We start from the raw sequence: 17,635 nt of genomic DNA, 5'->3' as shown, positions 1-17,635 counted from the left end.
GTACTTAGAAGAAGGCCATGGAACAACTACATTCAATGGCCAAGATGGTGAGGACACCGAGTGTGAAGGCCAAGAAGAAGAGATGTCGAAGATGACACAGCCAGCGGACGACCGGTCGGGACCGGACGTCCGGCACCTGAAGCCCAGCCTGCCCAAGTCACAACCGACACATGCTACAGCGAGCAGACGTCTGGCCCGGACCGAACGACCGGCCACACCTCCTAGCGAGCGGATGACCGGTCTGCACTGGACGACCGGCAATTGCACATCCGAAGAGAAATTAGCGGAATACCTAAGACACCGGACATCCGGCACCACCTTCACAGAACAGAATCAGCAGAAGACCGACGACTACCGGACGTCCGGCCATTCGTGATCCTCCGGACGACCGGTCCCCAGCGGACGTCTGCTGCATGTGTGGCCGCACCTTCGGGCTGATGCCCTTGTACCCCTTCACTTCGGCCCCCTTTGGTACTACGACTATAAATAGACCTCTCCAGCCTCCAAGATAGGGTAGCGTTGTGATAGCTCATTTGTGAGATAGAGCCTCACTCATCCATCCGGATCTACTCCTTCGCGAGGGACCGACACCTCTTCGGAGAAGATCCACTTGGATTCAAGACCTCCTCTCGGAGAAGACCCTCTTAAAGACCTCCTCACGGAGAAGAACCGGTTACCCCATGTATTGTCCCTTGTTGGATTTGGATCTTCTACCCTTTTGTGTTTCAAGGATCTAGTGCATGTGTGACTTTATTCTTGTTGGTTGATTGTTCTCTCGTGTTTTCCCCTCGTTCCCCTCCTCGTGTTCTTCGTGTTCTTGGTAGGATCCTCTCCAAATCATGAAAGATCGGCAACTAGGGTTCCATTAGATTTTCTAGCCATTTAATGACCGTAATTCAATTTTGAACTACATCTACATGCAACGGCTAACCATAACGGTTTGAAAAATAATATTTGTGTACTTGTGTGCGAGTTAAAAAATCATCAGACGATGTAAATATCTGGTGTTCAAAAAACAAAACGTAAAATCTAGCAAGACAACCGGCCCCACACAATTAGCACTCTATTTCACGCCTCGAGGTTTGGAAGGTGAGTGGCGGGCTTTCTTAATTAGACATGGTTCTGCATTGCGAACCGTCAGCTATTATGTTCACAAACAGATTTTGCTGTGGGAATCGTGTGTAATTCAAACTACAGTACTCGTAAATTCTGGCAAACGGCGCATGTACTATTCCGGTCGATCTAGATTCCGGCCACCAATTAATACTGCCTTGCTTACGCCGTCCCGCCTGCATTCTCGTCCAGATCCTCCCCTTGCTCGCCCTCTCTATCTATCTATCTATCTATCTATCTGTCTATCTATCTCTCTCAAATCTCTGCTATGGCACTGATGACCCGCAAGTATACGGGATAGTTGAGCCTCTTTCGATAAGTAAGAGTGTCGAACCCAACGAGGAGCTAAAGGTAGAACAAATACTCTCTCAAGTCCTACCGGCCACTGATACGACTATACGCACGCTTGACGTTCGCTTTACCTAGAAAAATTATGAAACTAGAAGTACTTTGTAGGTGTTGTTGGATAGGTTTGCAAGAAAGTAAAGAACACGTAAATATAAACTAGAGGCTGTTTAGATAAAGAAGCAATAAAGTAAATATAGCGAGTGTGGAAAAGTGGTGGTAGGAGTTGTGGAATTGTCCCTAAGCAATTGACTACGTTACTAGACCGGTAATCTCTACTGCAATTCTATTTGAGGGAGAGGCATAAGCTAACATACTTTCTCTACTTGGATCATATGAACTTATGATTGGAACTCTAGCAAGCATCCGCAACTACTAAAGATTCATTAAGGTAAAACCCAACCATAGCATTAAAGCATCAAGTCCCGTTTTATCCCATATGCAAACAACCTATTTACTCGGGTATGTGCTTCTGTCACTCACGCCACCCACCATAAGCAAATCATGAACATCTTGCAAACCCTACAGCGGGAATCCCTCACGCTTGCGCGACACGGAGGGCACAATAGGACAGCACCAATAATAAAACATGCAACTCAAACCAACCATAGCAATTCATCAATCACCGATAGGACAACAAAAATCTACTCAGACATCATAGGATGGCAACACATCATTGGATAATAATATGAAGCATAAAGCACCATGTTCAAGTAGAGGGTACAACGAGTTGCGGGAGATTGGACCGCTGGATATAGATGGGGGAAGGTGATGGAGATGTTGGTGAAGATGGCGGAGGTGTTGGTGAAGATCACGGTGACGATGATGGCCCCCGGCGGCGTTCCGGCGCCACCAGAAGCAAGGGGGAGAGAGCCCCCCTTCTTCTTATTCTTCCTTGACCTTCTCCCTAGATGGGAGAAGGGTTTCCCATCTGGTCCTTGGCTCCCATGGCTTGGGAGGGGCGAGAGCCCCTCCGAGATTGGATCTATCTCTCTGTTTCTGCGTTCTCTGCGTTGGCAGATTCTACCCCTTCACCATTTCCTTTATATCTGGAGATCCGTAACTCCGATTGGGGTAAATCTTTCGCTCAGATCTTCCTTGTAAAATTAGCTTTCTTGCGCCAGAAGGAGAGCGTCAACCGCCTTACGGGTGGACCACGAGGGTCAGGGGCGCTCCTGTGGGTGTAGGGCGCGCCCCCCTACCTCGTGACCACCCTGGACACCGTTTCGCGTTGATTTTACTTCCAGAAAATCATAAATATTCCAAAAAAAATCTCCATCCGTTTTTATCCCGTTTGGACTCCGTTTGATATTGGGTTTCTGCGAAACAAGAAACATGCAACAGAAAGGAACTGGCACTGGGCACTGGATCAATATGTTAGTCCCAAAAATAGTATAAAAAGTGCCAAAAAGTATATGAAAGTGAATATTATTGGCATGGAACAATCAAAAATTATAGATACGACGGAGACGTATCAGCATCCCCAAGCTTAATTCCTGCTCGTCCTCGAGTAGGTAAATGATAAAAAAGAATAATTTTTGATGTGGAATGTTACCTAGCATAATCTTGATCATATGTCTAATCATGGCATGAATATTAAGACATGAGTGATTCAAAGCAATAGTCTATCATTTAACATAGAAACAATAATACTTCGAGCGTACCAATAAAGCAATCATGTCTTTTCAAAACAACAAGGCCAAAGAAAGCTTATCCCTACAAAATCATACAGTTTGGCCATGCTTCATTTTCGTCACACAAAATGCCCCCATCATGCACAACCCCGATGACAAGCCAAGCAATTGGTTCATATTTTTTAACGCGCTTCAGCTTTTTCAACCCTCACGCAATACATGAGCGCGAGCCATGGATATAGCACTATAGGTGGAATAGAATATAATGATGGAGGTTATGTGGAGAAGACAAAAAAGGAGAAAGTCTCACATCAACTAGGCGTATCAACGGGCTATGGAGATGCCCATTAATAGATATCAATGTGAGGAGTAGGGATTGCCATGCAACGGATGCACTAGAGCTATAAGTGTATGAAAGCTCAAACTGGAAACTAGGTGGGTGTGCATCCAACTTTCTTGCTCATGAAGACCTAGGGCATTTGAGGAAGCCCATCGTTGGAATATACAAGCCAAGTTCTATAATAAAAATTCCCACTAGTATAAGGAAGTGACAACATAGGAGACAATCTATATGAAGAACATGGTGCTACTTTGAAGCACAAGATATGAGACTCACTACATGAAAAACATGGTGCTACTTTGAAGCACAAGTGTGGAAAAAGAGATAGAAACATTGCCCCTTTTTTGGTGGGCTTCTTTGGCCCCCTTTTTTTATTTAGGCTTCTTTGGCCTTTCCTCTTTTTTTATTATGGGGAAATGTTCTATAATGATTATCATCACACTTTTATTTACTTACAACTCGATATTACAACTCCATACTGGAACAAAGATATGACTCTATATGAATGCTTCCGGCGGTGTACCGGGATGTGCAATGATCTAGCGTAGCAATGACATCAAAAAACGGACAAGCCATGAAAACATCATGCTAGCTATCTTACGATCATGCAAAGCAATATGACAATGAATTCTTAAGTCATGTATATGATGATGATGGAAGTTGCATGGCAATATATCTTGGAATGGCTATGGAAATGCCATGATAGGTAGGTATGGTGGATGTTTTGAGGAAGATATAATGAGGCTTATGTGTGATAGAGCGTATCGTATCACGGGGTTTAGATGCACCGGCAAAGTTTGCACCAACTCTCAAGGTGAGAAAGGGCAATGCACGGTACCGAAGAGGCTAGCTAGCAATGGTGGAAGGGTGAGAGTGCGTATAATCCATGGACTCACATTAGTCATAAAGAACTCATATACTTATTGCAAAAGTTTATTAGCCCTAGAAGTAAAGTACTATTGCGCATGCCCCTAGGGGGATAGATTGGTAGGAAAAGACCATCGCTCGTCCCGGACCGCCACTCATAAGGAAGACAATCAAAGAAGCACCCCATGCTTCAAATTTGTCACACAACGATTACCATACATGCATGCTACGGGACTTGCAAACCTCAACACAAGTGTATCTACAATCCACAACCACCCACTAGCATAACTCTAATATCACCATCTTTATATCGCAAAACTATTGCAAGGAATCAAACATATCATATTCAGCGATCTACAAGTTTATTTAGGATTTTATGACTAACCATGTGAATGACCAATTCATGTCATCTCTCTAAATAGATATAAGTGAAGCAAGAGAGTTTAATTCTTTCTACAAAAGATATGTCCATGCTCTAACAATTATAAGTGAAGCAAAAGAGCATTCTACAAATGGCGGTTGTCTATGTGAAGAGAAACAGGCAATCCAACTTCAAATGATAGAAGTGAAGCACATGAAGCATTCTATAAAGCCGTACTTAAAAGATTTAAGTGAGGTGCAATGAGCATTCTGTAAATCAACCAAGGACTATCTCATACCAGCATGGTGCATAAAAGAAAAATGAGAACTAAATGCAAAAGACGCTCCAAGACTTGCACATAATGCATAAATGAAATGAATTCGAAAACATACCGATACTTGTTGAAGAAAGAGGGGATGCCTCCCCAGCATCCTCAAGCTTAGACGCTTGAGTCTCCTTGAATATTTACTTGGGGTGCCTCGGGCATCCCCAAGCTTGAGCTGTTGCCTCTCTTCCTTCTTCTCACATTGAAACATCCTCGATTAGACACTACATCCACACAAAACTTCAACAGAAAACTCGGTAAGATCCGTTAGTATAATAAAGCAAATCACCACTCTAAGTACTGTTGCAAACCAATTCATATTTTCTTTTTCATTGTGTCTACTGTAATGTAACTTTTTCATGGCAAATCCACTGATATAAATTGATAGTTTCATCAAAACAAGCAAACTATGCATCAAAAACAGAATCTGTCTAAAACAGAACAGTCTGTAGCAATCTGAACATCCACCATACTTCTGCTACACCCAAAATTCTACCAACATTAGGAAAAATAAACAAGTTGTACATAAAGACAGTTCAAAAAGAATCAGAACCATTTGACGTTTCAGTTAAAAATGTAAAATCGCGCACTACAACCAAAGTTTCTGTCCTGCACCGTACAAACCAACAAGCATTGTAAACATCCTAAAGGCAAACCTTTGCACATTATTTTTATAATACAATGGAATTGTACAAGGGGATAATTATTTTTGTTGAAAAGTTTCTGTAATCAAGATTCACAAAGTTTCCGTGAGCATGAACAAAGTTCAAGGCTAGCTCCCACTTCAACAATGCTTGTCTTTCTCACTTTCACTTTCCTTTTTGAAAAGTTTTGGGTTCCCCTCTTTATTTTTGTTGTTTTTAAACTATATGAAAGCACTCAACAGAAATAAATGACTCTCTAAAACTTCCGGGTTGTCTCCCTGGCAGCGCTTTCTTTAAAGCCATTAAGATAGGCATTTAGTGCTCAAGTAATGAATCCACCCGGATCCCAAGGTATATCAAAGCCAATTTTAATTAACAATGATTTGTAATTTAGTATTGAGCATAAAGTAACATATATCATACAACAACGAAGTCTAACTCTCTTCCTATGAATCAGCATGTCATAAAAGAACAATTCATGCACACCAAGTAAAGGCCAATGCATAGTATAATCAGTTTCTTGCAATTCTATCATGTTGGAAACATAGAGAGGTGGAGACATAGTTCCTCTCTCATAATAATTGCAAGTAGGAGCAGAAAGCACATGCATATTATATTCATCAAAATCATCATGTGTAGTAGTAAAAGGCAACCCATCAATATAATCCTTAATAAGCACAAACTTCTCCGATATAGTGTAGTCGGGAGAATTCAAAAAGATAATAGGACTATCATGCGTGGGTGCAATAGCAAAAATTTCATGTTTAACATAAGGAACTATAGAAAGTTCATCTCCATCAGCATAATTCATATTGGCATCTTGGCCACAAGCAGAGCAAGCATCATCAAAAAGGGATATTTCAAGAGAATCAACGGGATCATAACAATCATCATAGCAATCATCATGGCAATCATCATAGCAACCATCCTTCGGTAAGCACGAAGGGGAATTAAATAATGTATGAGTTGGAGGGTTACTCTCATTAGAAGGTGTGCACGGGTAGCTAATCCGCTCCTCCTCCTTTTCTTCTTCGCTCTCCTCATCATCTTTTTCATCCAATGAGCTCACAGTTTCATCAATTTCTTCTTCCATACATTCCTTGAAAATATTAATCTCTTCTTGGACAGCGGACACTTTCTTAATAAATGCATTAATATAGTAATTGTATTTATAATTTTCATAGCAATATCTAAGTATAGCAAGATTTTCAGGCCTATAAACATCATCATCTAAAGCTTCATACTTTTCAAACAAAGCTTCAATTTCATAAGCAGCCTTAAAAGCAACAAATTCTTCTATTTGTTCCACATCATAGTAATCATATATACCATTAGCATAAGAAGCTAATGTTTCATTATCGTTAAATTCGCATGAAAAGGGAAGGTGTGGAGCCTCCATCCTAGAGCAACAAGTAACATCATATCTCAAGCATAGAGCCCAGGCATACCAACACAACATAATAAATTGATCCCATAATAGTTTCCCTTTTTGTGTCGAGCGATAATCCCTAAAGTATTCACGTTGATCCAACGTGTCTCCCATTATAAATATGAATGGGTTTTTCTCAGGATTATCAAAGTAGTATATAATATCTCTCGCATAATGAGAATCGAGGGTTTTAGGAGTTACCCCATCCTCATGAGTAGCAAGTACAGCTAATTTTTTTGGTATTTTGCATTCCATATCCATAACTAAAGATAGAAAACAACTTAGAACAGCAAATAAAAATTACTTAGTGATAAAGCAAACAAGCACACGCGAGAATATTCACCCCACGCTATTGCTCCCCGGCAACGGCGCCAGAAATGGGTCTTGATGACCTGCAAGTATACGGGATAGTTGTAGCCTCTTTCAATAAGTAAGAGTGTCGAACCCAACGAGGAGCTAAAGGTAGAACAAATACTCTCTCAAGCCTATCGGCCACTGATACGACTATACGCACGCTTGACGTTCGATTTACCTAGAAAAAGTATGAAACTAGAAGTACTTTGTAGGTGTTGTTGGATAGGTTTGCAAGAAAGTAAAGAACACGTAAATATAAACTAGGGGATGTTTAGATAAAGAAGCAATAAAGTAAATATAGCGAGTGTGGAAAAGTGGTGGTAGGAGTTGTGGAATTATCCCTAAGCAATTGACTACGTTACTAGACCAGTAATCTCTACTGCAATTCTATTTGAGGGAGAGGCATAAGCTAACATACTTTCTCTACTTGGATCATATGCACTTATGATTAGAACTCTAGAAAGCATCCGCAACTACTAAAGATTCATTAAGGTAAAACCCAACCATAGCATTAAAGCATCAAGTCCCCTTTTATCCCATACGCAAACAACCTGCTTACTCGGGTCTGTGCTTCTGTCACTCACGCCACCCACCATAAGCAAATCATGAACATATTGCAAACCCTACAGCGGGAATCCCTCACACTTGTGCGACACGGAGGGCACAATAGGACAGAAACAATAATAAAACATGCAACTCAAACCAATCATAGCAATTCATCAATCACCGATAGGATAACGAAAATCTACTCAGACATCATAGGATGGCAACACATCATTGGATAATAATATGAAGCATAAAGCACCATGTTCAAGTAGAGGGTACAGCGGGTTGCGGGAGAGTGGACCACTGGATATAGATGGGGGAAGGTGATGGAGATGTTGGTGAAGATGGCGAAGGTGTTGGTGAAGATCGCGGTGATGATGATGGCCCCCGGTGGCGTTCCGGCGCCACCAGAAGCAAGGGGGAGAGAGCCCCCCTTCTTCTTCTTCTTCCTTGACCTTCTCCCTAGATGGGAGAAGGGTTTCCCCTCTGGTCCTTGGCTCCCATGGCTTGGGAGGGGCGAGAGCCCGTCCGAGATTGGATCTATCTCTCTGTTTCCGCGTTCTTTGCGTTGGCAGATTCTACCCCTTCACCGTTTCCTTTATATCTGGAGATCCGTAACTCCGATTGGGGTAAATCTTTCGCTCAGATCTTCCTTGCAAAATTAGATTTCTTGCGCCAGAAGGAGAGCGTCAACCGCCTTACGGGTGGACCACGAGGGTCAGGGGGGCGCCTGGGGGGTCAGGGGCGCCCCCCTACCTCGTGACCACCCTAGACACCGTTTTGTGTTGATTTTACTTCTAGAAAATCATAAATATTACAAAAAAAATCTCCGTCCGTTTTTATCCCGTTTGGACTCCGTTTGATATTGGGTTTCTGCGAAACAAAAAACATGCAATAGACAGGAACTGGCACTGGGCACTGGATCAATATATTAGTCCCAAAAATAGTATAAAAAGTTGCCAAAAAGTATATGAAAGTGAATAATATTGGCATGGAACAATCAAAAATTATAGATACAACGGAGACGTATCAGGCACCGCCGGTCTGCCCACGCGCTGACGAGGAGTCGCCACCCCCCGAGGACGATCACTCTTTGAGCAGCGACAAGGACACCTGCGCGCCATTGGACAAGGTTGCGCCAGACCCTCCCAAATTTGGATTTGTTTTGGGGCCAGTACGATCTTTGTCTTTGAAAGTCGCTGCCGCCGGTTGAGAAAGCCAGGCAAGTGGCTTTCAAGAAGCAGATGGTGGAGGAGGATGCCAGGTACCAGGCGACCTGTGAAGCTTGTTATGCCGCCTGGAAAAAGGAGGTGGCGGTGCTTTGGGGGCGGGCGCGTCATCATGCGGAGGAAGTGTACGAAGACGGGTACTTCGCGAGGAAGGCCAGAGGCGCTAAGTGCCTCGTCGTTGTGTGAAGCTGGTCCGATAAGCTCCAGCATGCCACCGACGAGGAGCTCCAGTGGGCGCCCAACTAAATGGCAAGATCGTTCGCGTGTGTCCGCCTATAAGAGGCAGATCGGCACGTCAAGCTCTGCGAGGCGGAGGAGGCGGAGTACTGCCTATGCTCTGGGAAGACGTCATGCACCAGGGAGATGCTGGCGAGGGGCTGCTAGAATACTGGCCCAGGGAGGGATTATTAGTTCTAGTATTGTTCATTTTCAATTTTGTGCATTGTACCTAGTAGTTAAGTATCATCAGGTATATGTGATGATATTATATATATTCTGTGATGAACTAATGAACAATTAATATTATATATATTATGAATTCCATTTTCTATCTGTTTTGTATACTAATTTGAATCTATCTGTTATCGTCCACATATACAGAATGGAAAGCGTATAAACACACATTGAAACATAACATATAAGAGCGGAAAACAGAGTACACACATTGACACAGAGCAATAAATAGAGCAATAGTATGATTGTTGTGAATACATAGCTATCCATGTCGAAACGACTCAAAAAAATAAAATGTGTCCATGAGACCATGACTAGCAGCCCTTGCCTATGGTAGCTCTTGGCTTTGCCTGAACTCGTGCATGCGTTCGTCCAAGCGGTCGACACGCTCGCGGTACATCTGGAGCGCGACCTTGAGCTCCAAGTTGGCTATTTCATCGGAGATCACCACCTCGAGGATGCGAAGGCCATGTTCCTCTACTACGCCCAAGTGGAAACCTAGGCCAAGGAGGCAGTCAAGCCTACCGACCACTGTGTTGGCATCGAGCAGGCCGCGGACAAGGCAAACAGCGCTTGCCATGCGAACGGTGCGGCGGGCGTAAGGTGGAAGTACAGCGCGGACGGCCTCTGGTGCAAGTACGGCGCAGAGGGCCTGTGCCCACAACTGGCGAGGAATGGGGGTACTGACAGGACGTGTACCAGCTGCGACGCCCTGTCAACAGCTGGCAAGCGCCGATGGATCCGCTCTTGCTATGCGGTGCGCCGCTCCTCTCGCTCTGCGGCGCTCCAACACTCTTGCCGTGTGTTGAGCTGCAGCCTATTAGCACGGACACGTCTACCTTGCTCTGCAGCGCGCCATCGATCATGTTGTATGGCGAGCTGCAGCCTCTCGGCGCTGACATGCCTATCTTGATGCACGGAGCTGAAGCACCATGCGCCAAAGATCTGCTCAACCCTGGCAATCACGCGCATCACGGTGTTGTCCATCGCATTACCGGGGAGCGCCGCGGCCTCGACGGGTCGTGGCGCCTTCTGGTTTTCCTCATCAACGAGGTTGATGGCAGAGGCGGCGCTTTGGTGCGTTTGCATGCTTGGAAAAGGTGGATGTGCTACAGGTTGCGCTTGTTGCCTCTATGCGTCGCGCCCTGCCAAGGTTTATGTGCAATATCGCTGGGTGGCGGGGAACAGGTGAGGAAATGGCGGGAAATGGTGGCGTGTTCATAGAACACCATCAATTGATGGAAACTTACAATATAAAGGAGCATCGAGGTAGCACAAGAAGTAGATGATGATGAGATGAACATGGACCACACTAGGGAACCCATCGGTGATGAATTCATCAATCGCAAACGGTTGTACACTAGTAAGTGTTTCCCACAACACACACGGTTTATTCCATCACAAACAGTTCGGACGGATCAACTATATGCCACGTATACACATTGTCAAAAAGTAATGCGGTAGACCTTCTTTAACATATGTTAAAAAATAAAATAAAAATGAAAAATAAGGATCTCGAGGTTAAATTAGCTAAGGGAATGGGTCATTTCGGTCATTTGACCAATATGACCCATCCTATCAGTTAATTTAACATCAACACAACTTCCCATCTAGTCACCCATCTGATGGCTGCTCCAGCCTGAGCACACTAAACTTGAGAGTTCTCTTAGATGAGCTACTGGTGGAACAACTAGTCCTTGCTGATATGGGATGCCTCTTCGCATCCTTACAGCGTATCCGGATGACCGCCCGTCCCCCAATGGACAATACGTGTTGTGTAGACAGAGCATATCACATACATCTTATTAGAAGAAATCGTCTATGTTATTATCGGCTTCGCACACATTTCTAATTACATACCTGTTTGCTGCATATCACACACATCTTGTTATATTAAACAGTTTCTGTTCTCTTGTCTCAACACAAACAGTTCATCCGAGTGAACCGCATGCTGAATATCGCACACACACCTTGATCTGGCTGACCGTTTCTTTTGTGTTGCCTAATCACAAATAGTTCATCTGAGTGAACCGTATGTTGTGTATCGCACACGCCTTCATCTGGCTGCCCGTTTCTTTTGTTCCTCCTCATCAGAAACAGTTAATTGAATTGATCCGTATGCCCTGCATCGCACACACAACTAAAATCTGAATCGTGTTTGATGCATCCGTCACCACAAACGTTTTGCACATTTTAGATGATTCTCTGACACCACCGTTTGCGATTATTGCATCGCACATAGTTTTCTCGAAGGGTCTCTGATAGTAGTGTCGGCGATAGCAGCATCCTGCAGTAGTGAGTAACTAACAGGCCTCTTGATGCAAACCCGGCCAGACCACAGGAGAGGTGAGGATTACAACATCGATATTCTCGAGGGTGGCTGGTGAGCAAACGAAGACGGCGAGGCGCGGGCAGCCGCGTGTTGGGAATGGCAGTGGAGGTAGGCTTGACGCCGAAGAGCGGGCACACGGCCGGGGTGAGCACGTCGGCGCCGGAGAGGGTTCTGCTATGGATCTGGGGGAGGGGGCTGGCGATGGAGATTGGGTGGACTAATTCAGTGAAACGCAGGCGAGCCATGGGGGGATATTGGCGGCCTAGGTGAAAAGGGTGGGAAATATCCCCGGTCGCTGCGCGGAAAGGCCTATGCAAACGGTTGCCTCTAAGCGCTCGTGTGCACAAAGAGAAAATTTTCATTAGATTTGAAGACGTACTAATTTTGAAATGAAGACGTGACTTCATTGTTTCGCCTCTAAATTTTTCCCATGTTAAGTAATCACCATTATACCACGGGTTTGATTTGCTGGCGCATTTCAGGTCTCGTGTGCTACATGTAAGACATTTTTGGCATTTACCGTGCATTTTGGCATATAAATCAATTCCTAGGCGGACTGCATTTCCTATCGAAAGGGATGAGGATTGTCGTTGATCTGGGAGCATCTAACGGTGCAGACGTACGAGCCGTGGGGTTTGGGTTCTGCCAATCAGAACGCATGACTTAGATCGCGCGCGCGGCAAGGGGGGCATCGGCCATAGTTTGGTAGGCACACGACTTTCGTGAGTGAACCGTGTGCTATTTGAAAACATTTACATTAACTAACAGCATACCAGGATGGTGAAGGAGTCGAAGTACGAGGAGGAACCGCATAAAAAAATCACAGCCGGAACTGCATCTGCTGTCGAAAGGGATTAGGATCGCCGTTCGATCTGGGAGCATCCAACGGTGTAGACGTACGATCCGTGGGGTTTGGGTTCTAGCCAATCAGAACGCACGACACAGATTGTGCGCGTGGCTGGGGGCATCGGCCACGGTTTAGTAGACACACGGCTTTCGTGAGTGAACCATGTGCTATTTGAAAACATTTACATTAACTAACAACATATTTTTGTTTGAATGAAAACATGAGTTCATCGTTTCGCCTCCAATTTTTTTTCCCACGGTAAGAAATCACGATTGTACCCTATGTTTCGATTTTCTGGTACATTTTACCAAGCGGTAGGCCTCACTAGCAATCTCAAACTTTGAGTATGCAAAAATAAAAGAGATCTCATTTAATTTCTATATATATATATAGTCGCAAATACACGTGTGTGTTAGAGCAAGATCATTTGGGTGTCGCTTTGCGAGTTTTCATTCATTGCGCGAGAAACGGGAAAAAACTTCAAACAGTTCGGCCGCAGCGTGCGATCAGAGGCATAGGCCTTGTTGGTATTTTAATTTCAGGAAATGCATATAGAGTCCCGAAAATAACGAAATTCATTGTGCCACTGTGGCGTGCCCTCATGACCGCATGGAAAAAAAATTGGTAAAGTTTGGCACAAGTTTTGGTGCTCGCACCTTCCATACCGGAGAATCTCGCAAGAAGGATCATAGTTTCCAAAAGGAGACGCGACACTTCGACTACAAATCGTCAGTTACTCTACATCGTTCCGCCTCGAAAAAAATCATGGTAAACAATCGCGGATATACCCTTGGTTTCATTTTCCGGCCCATTTAGGTCGTCTGCTGTGTTTATGTCATTCTTTGCACTTACCTTGCATTTTAGTGCATATAAAGTCAAAAACCCTACTACGACTACATGTGGGTGTTTTAGTTAGGCTATACTTAACTAGGCTACTCATAGTGGAGAGTATCATATACTATATCATGCATACTTCCTATATATATGATCTATACTACCTATAATGTATGATACTACCTTCAATTATAGCGCATATTATAATACATATAGTATATATAGTATCATAGATCATATTTATTGCCATGCATGACACAAATTAGCATCGCATTTAAGATGATACAATGTCTACCTATATGTTACTCTAATGGTCTAACCCTCACTATATTTAATTCTTTGCCACATCAGCATACTTGCTATTTCTCCGAGTGCATGGTATCGTCGGCTAAGATATATACCACCACTATGGCCAGCCTTTGTATAGTAGGGAAGTATCATATATACTATAGTATCATGCATATGATACTAGTGTATGATACTACGTATGTACCTTCAGATAGTGCATATATATAGTATCATAGAGCTAGTATATATATATACCATAGATGACCATATTTATGGCCACACTACTAGGAAAAGGCCTACTAGTGACGCACCAGTTTTGCCTACTAATGGCGCACTACTAGTGTGCCACTAGTACCACGCCACTAGTATTAAGTACTAATGGCGCACCACTGGTGCACCATTAGTATAGCCCACGGTGTGCCATTAGTATACCAGATACTAATGGCGCACCACATAGAAGTGTGCCAGTCTAACCCTCACTATGTTTAAGTCATTCTTTGCACTTACCTTGCATTTTAGTGCATATAAAGTCAAAAACCCCACTACGACTACATGTGGGTGTTTTAGTTAGGCTATACTTAACTAGGCTACTCATAGTGGAGAGTATCATATACTATATCATGCATACTTGCTATATATATGATCTATACTACCTATAGTGTATGATACTACCTTCAATTATAGCGCATATTATAATACATAGAGTATATAGAGTATCATAGATCATATTTATTGACATGCATGACACAAATTAGCATCGCATTTAAGATGATACAATGTCTACCTATATGTTACTCTAACGGTCTAACCCTCACTATATTTAATTCTTTGCCACATCAGCATACTTGCTATTTCTTCGAGTGCATGGTATCGTCGGCTAAGATATATACCACCACTATGGCCAGCCTTTGTATAGTAGGGAAGTATCATATATACTATAGTATCATGCATATGATACTAGTGTATGATACTACGTATGTACCTTCAGATAGTGCATATATATATTATCATAGAGCTAGTATATATATATATACCATAGATGACCATATTTATGGCCACACTACTAGGAAAAGGCCTACTAGTGGCGCACCAGTTTTGCCTACTAATGGCGCACTACTGGTGTGCCACTAGTATTAAATACTAATGGCGCACCACTGGTGCGCCATTAGTATAGCCCACGGTGTGCCATTAGTATACCAGATACTAATGGCGCACCACATAGAAGTGTGCCATTAGTAACAAAAAAATTTCAAAAAAATATAAAAAAAATTTCAGAATTTTTTTTCCGTTTTTTTCTTAATCTCGAGTCACTATGGCTTAATCTCGGGTCAAAAAGAATTTCAGAATTTTTTTTCGTTTTTTTCTTAATCTCGAGTTACTATGGCTTAATCTGGGGTCAATATGCTTAATCTCAAGTCAAATCACACTAAGTGGTCAAACTTCCCAGAAAGTCACCCATCCTCACACTACTCCAGCCCGAGCACGCTTAACTTCGCAGTTCTATCCAACCCCAACACCACCTCACTAAACAGGCACTTCTTGATATATCTATCATATCAATCCTATTATACCTTGTTGATGTCTAGGACTTTGTCCATGTTCATGACTATGATGAAATTTTGGAAAATATTTCAAACTTCCCGGTCATATTACGTATCATTTTTTGAAAAAAAATTCCAAACAAAAAATCAAAACCAATTTTTTTTCTGTTACTAGTGGCACCCCTAGCAAATGGTGCGCCACTAGTAAGTTTGAATTTTTTTGCCTCTAGATCTTGAAAGCCCCGTAACTTTTTTTCTGTTAGGTTTTTGAGGATTTTGAAAATGTTTAACGGGGTTCCAGAGAGATTTTGCAAATAAAGTTGAAAATCATATTTGTAAATTTTCCCAACAACTAGACCACATATCACATGGGAAACTTATTTTCTTTTATTTTTTTGACATTTCCATCATTTTCTTTTATTTTTTTATAACTGAAAAGGCAGTCCAGGGGGGTGTGCATTTGGTGGATTTTTTGGGCGAAGTTAGTAATAGCGCACCGTGGGAGTGGTGCGCCATTACTAGTTCAATTAGTAATGCTGCACCACTCCCACGGTGCGCCATTACTAGTTTAGAAAAAAAATTGAAAAATATTACTAGTGGCGCACCGTGGATGTGGTGCGCCATTACTAGTTTTAACTAGTAATGGCGCACTATCCCCTGGTGCGCCATTACTAGTTTTGAAAAAATAAATAATAAATAATAAAAAAATTGAACAAAAATTACTAGTGGCGCACCGTGGATGTGGTGCACCATTACTAGTTTAACTAGTAATGACGCACTATCCCCTGGTGCGCCATTACTAGTTTTGAAAAAAAATTGTTTAGTATTTGGACACTAATGGCGCACCAACACATGATGCACCATTAGTATATAGTAGTGCCATGTCTGGTGCGCCATTAGTGTTCATATCATCTATAGCCCTTTTCCTAGTAGTGTCGTGTGCATGACACAAAGTAGTATAGCATTTATGTTATATATGTTACAGTATCTATGTTATTGCTTCTTTGCCACACATCATCATATTTGCTATTCTCAATTGCATGATACCGGCTTTGATACCCCCACTATGGTCACCCTAAGGTTGGTCGTAATGGGAGTATCAAGCGGTATCATATGCATGTCAAACTAGACTTTTTGGATGACGCGGCACGCAGTTAAATGAGGAAAGAGAGGGTGTGGGCCGGGTATCATATCATGATATAATGTATCACATATTAAATGTTGTACTACTTTGTGTCGTTCATGGCAATTAATAAGGAAACCTAAGATACTAAGACTAGCCATAATGGGTAGTAACATAGAGTAGTAACATGCCCATGTTACTACTCTATGTTACTACCTCTATAGTGGGGAGTAACATATGTGTGGTAACATGCAACACTTCATTTATTAAGCTATACACTCATCTTGCTTTGATATGTGTGATGTTACTCATATTATTAGTAACTAGCTATGTTACCACATGGCTCTCTATCTTCATTTATTGCTTTCCACATCGTCTATTTTATCTACATATGTGTGATGTTACTACCTAAGTTACTCCCACTGTGGGTAGTCTAACTACTTATGATACTATGCGCGCATTACAGACGTAGCTAGCTAGTATCGATCATATACTAGTATCATGCATGACACATAGTAGCATAGCATTTATTATGACGTGGTTTCATGATATGATACTTAACCCTCTCTTTCTTCATTTAATTCTATGACAGCTCATCAAAATTGCCTAGTTGGCATGATACTATCTATGATATCCCATTACGACCAGCCTAGCAAAGAAGGTGTACATATCATTTGTGTGTCACTTTGTGAGTTTTCATCTGTTTGTTCGAGAAGCGGGGAAAAGTTTCAAACATTTCGGCCACGAGATGTGGCCACTGGCGTAGTCCTAGTTTGTATTTTAATTACAGGAAATTTAGATGGAGACCGGACATCATCAAAATCGATGTGTGCCTGTGGCGTGAGTTTTGACACAAGTTTGTAAAGTTTGTTTAAGTTTGGCACAAGTTTTGACGATCGCTCCATCTAAACCGGAACATCTCACATAAAGGATCATGGTTTCCCAAAGGAGACATGTCAATTCAAACTCCTATGGCCGGTGACTTCATCGTTTGGCCTCATAAATATTTCCACGATACGCAATCACCATT

This window comes from Triticum dicoccoides, chromosome 6B, assembly GCF_002162155.2.
Source record: "Triticum dicoccoides isolate Atlit2015 ecotype Zavitan chromosome 6B, WEW_v2.0, whole genome shotgun sequence".
NCBI classification, from domain to species: domain Eukaryota; kingdom Viridiplantae; phylum Streptophyta; class Magnoliopsida; order Poales; family Poaceae; genus Triticum; species Triticum dicoccoides.
The sequence above is the reverse complement of the archived record's forward strand: the minus strand, read 5'-3'. Positions refer to the sequence as shown.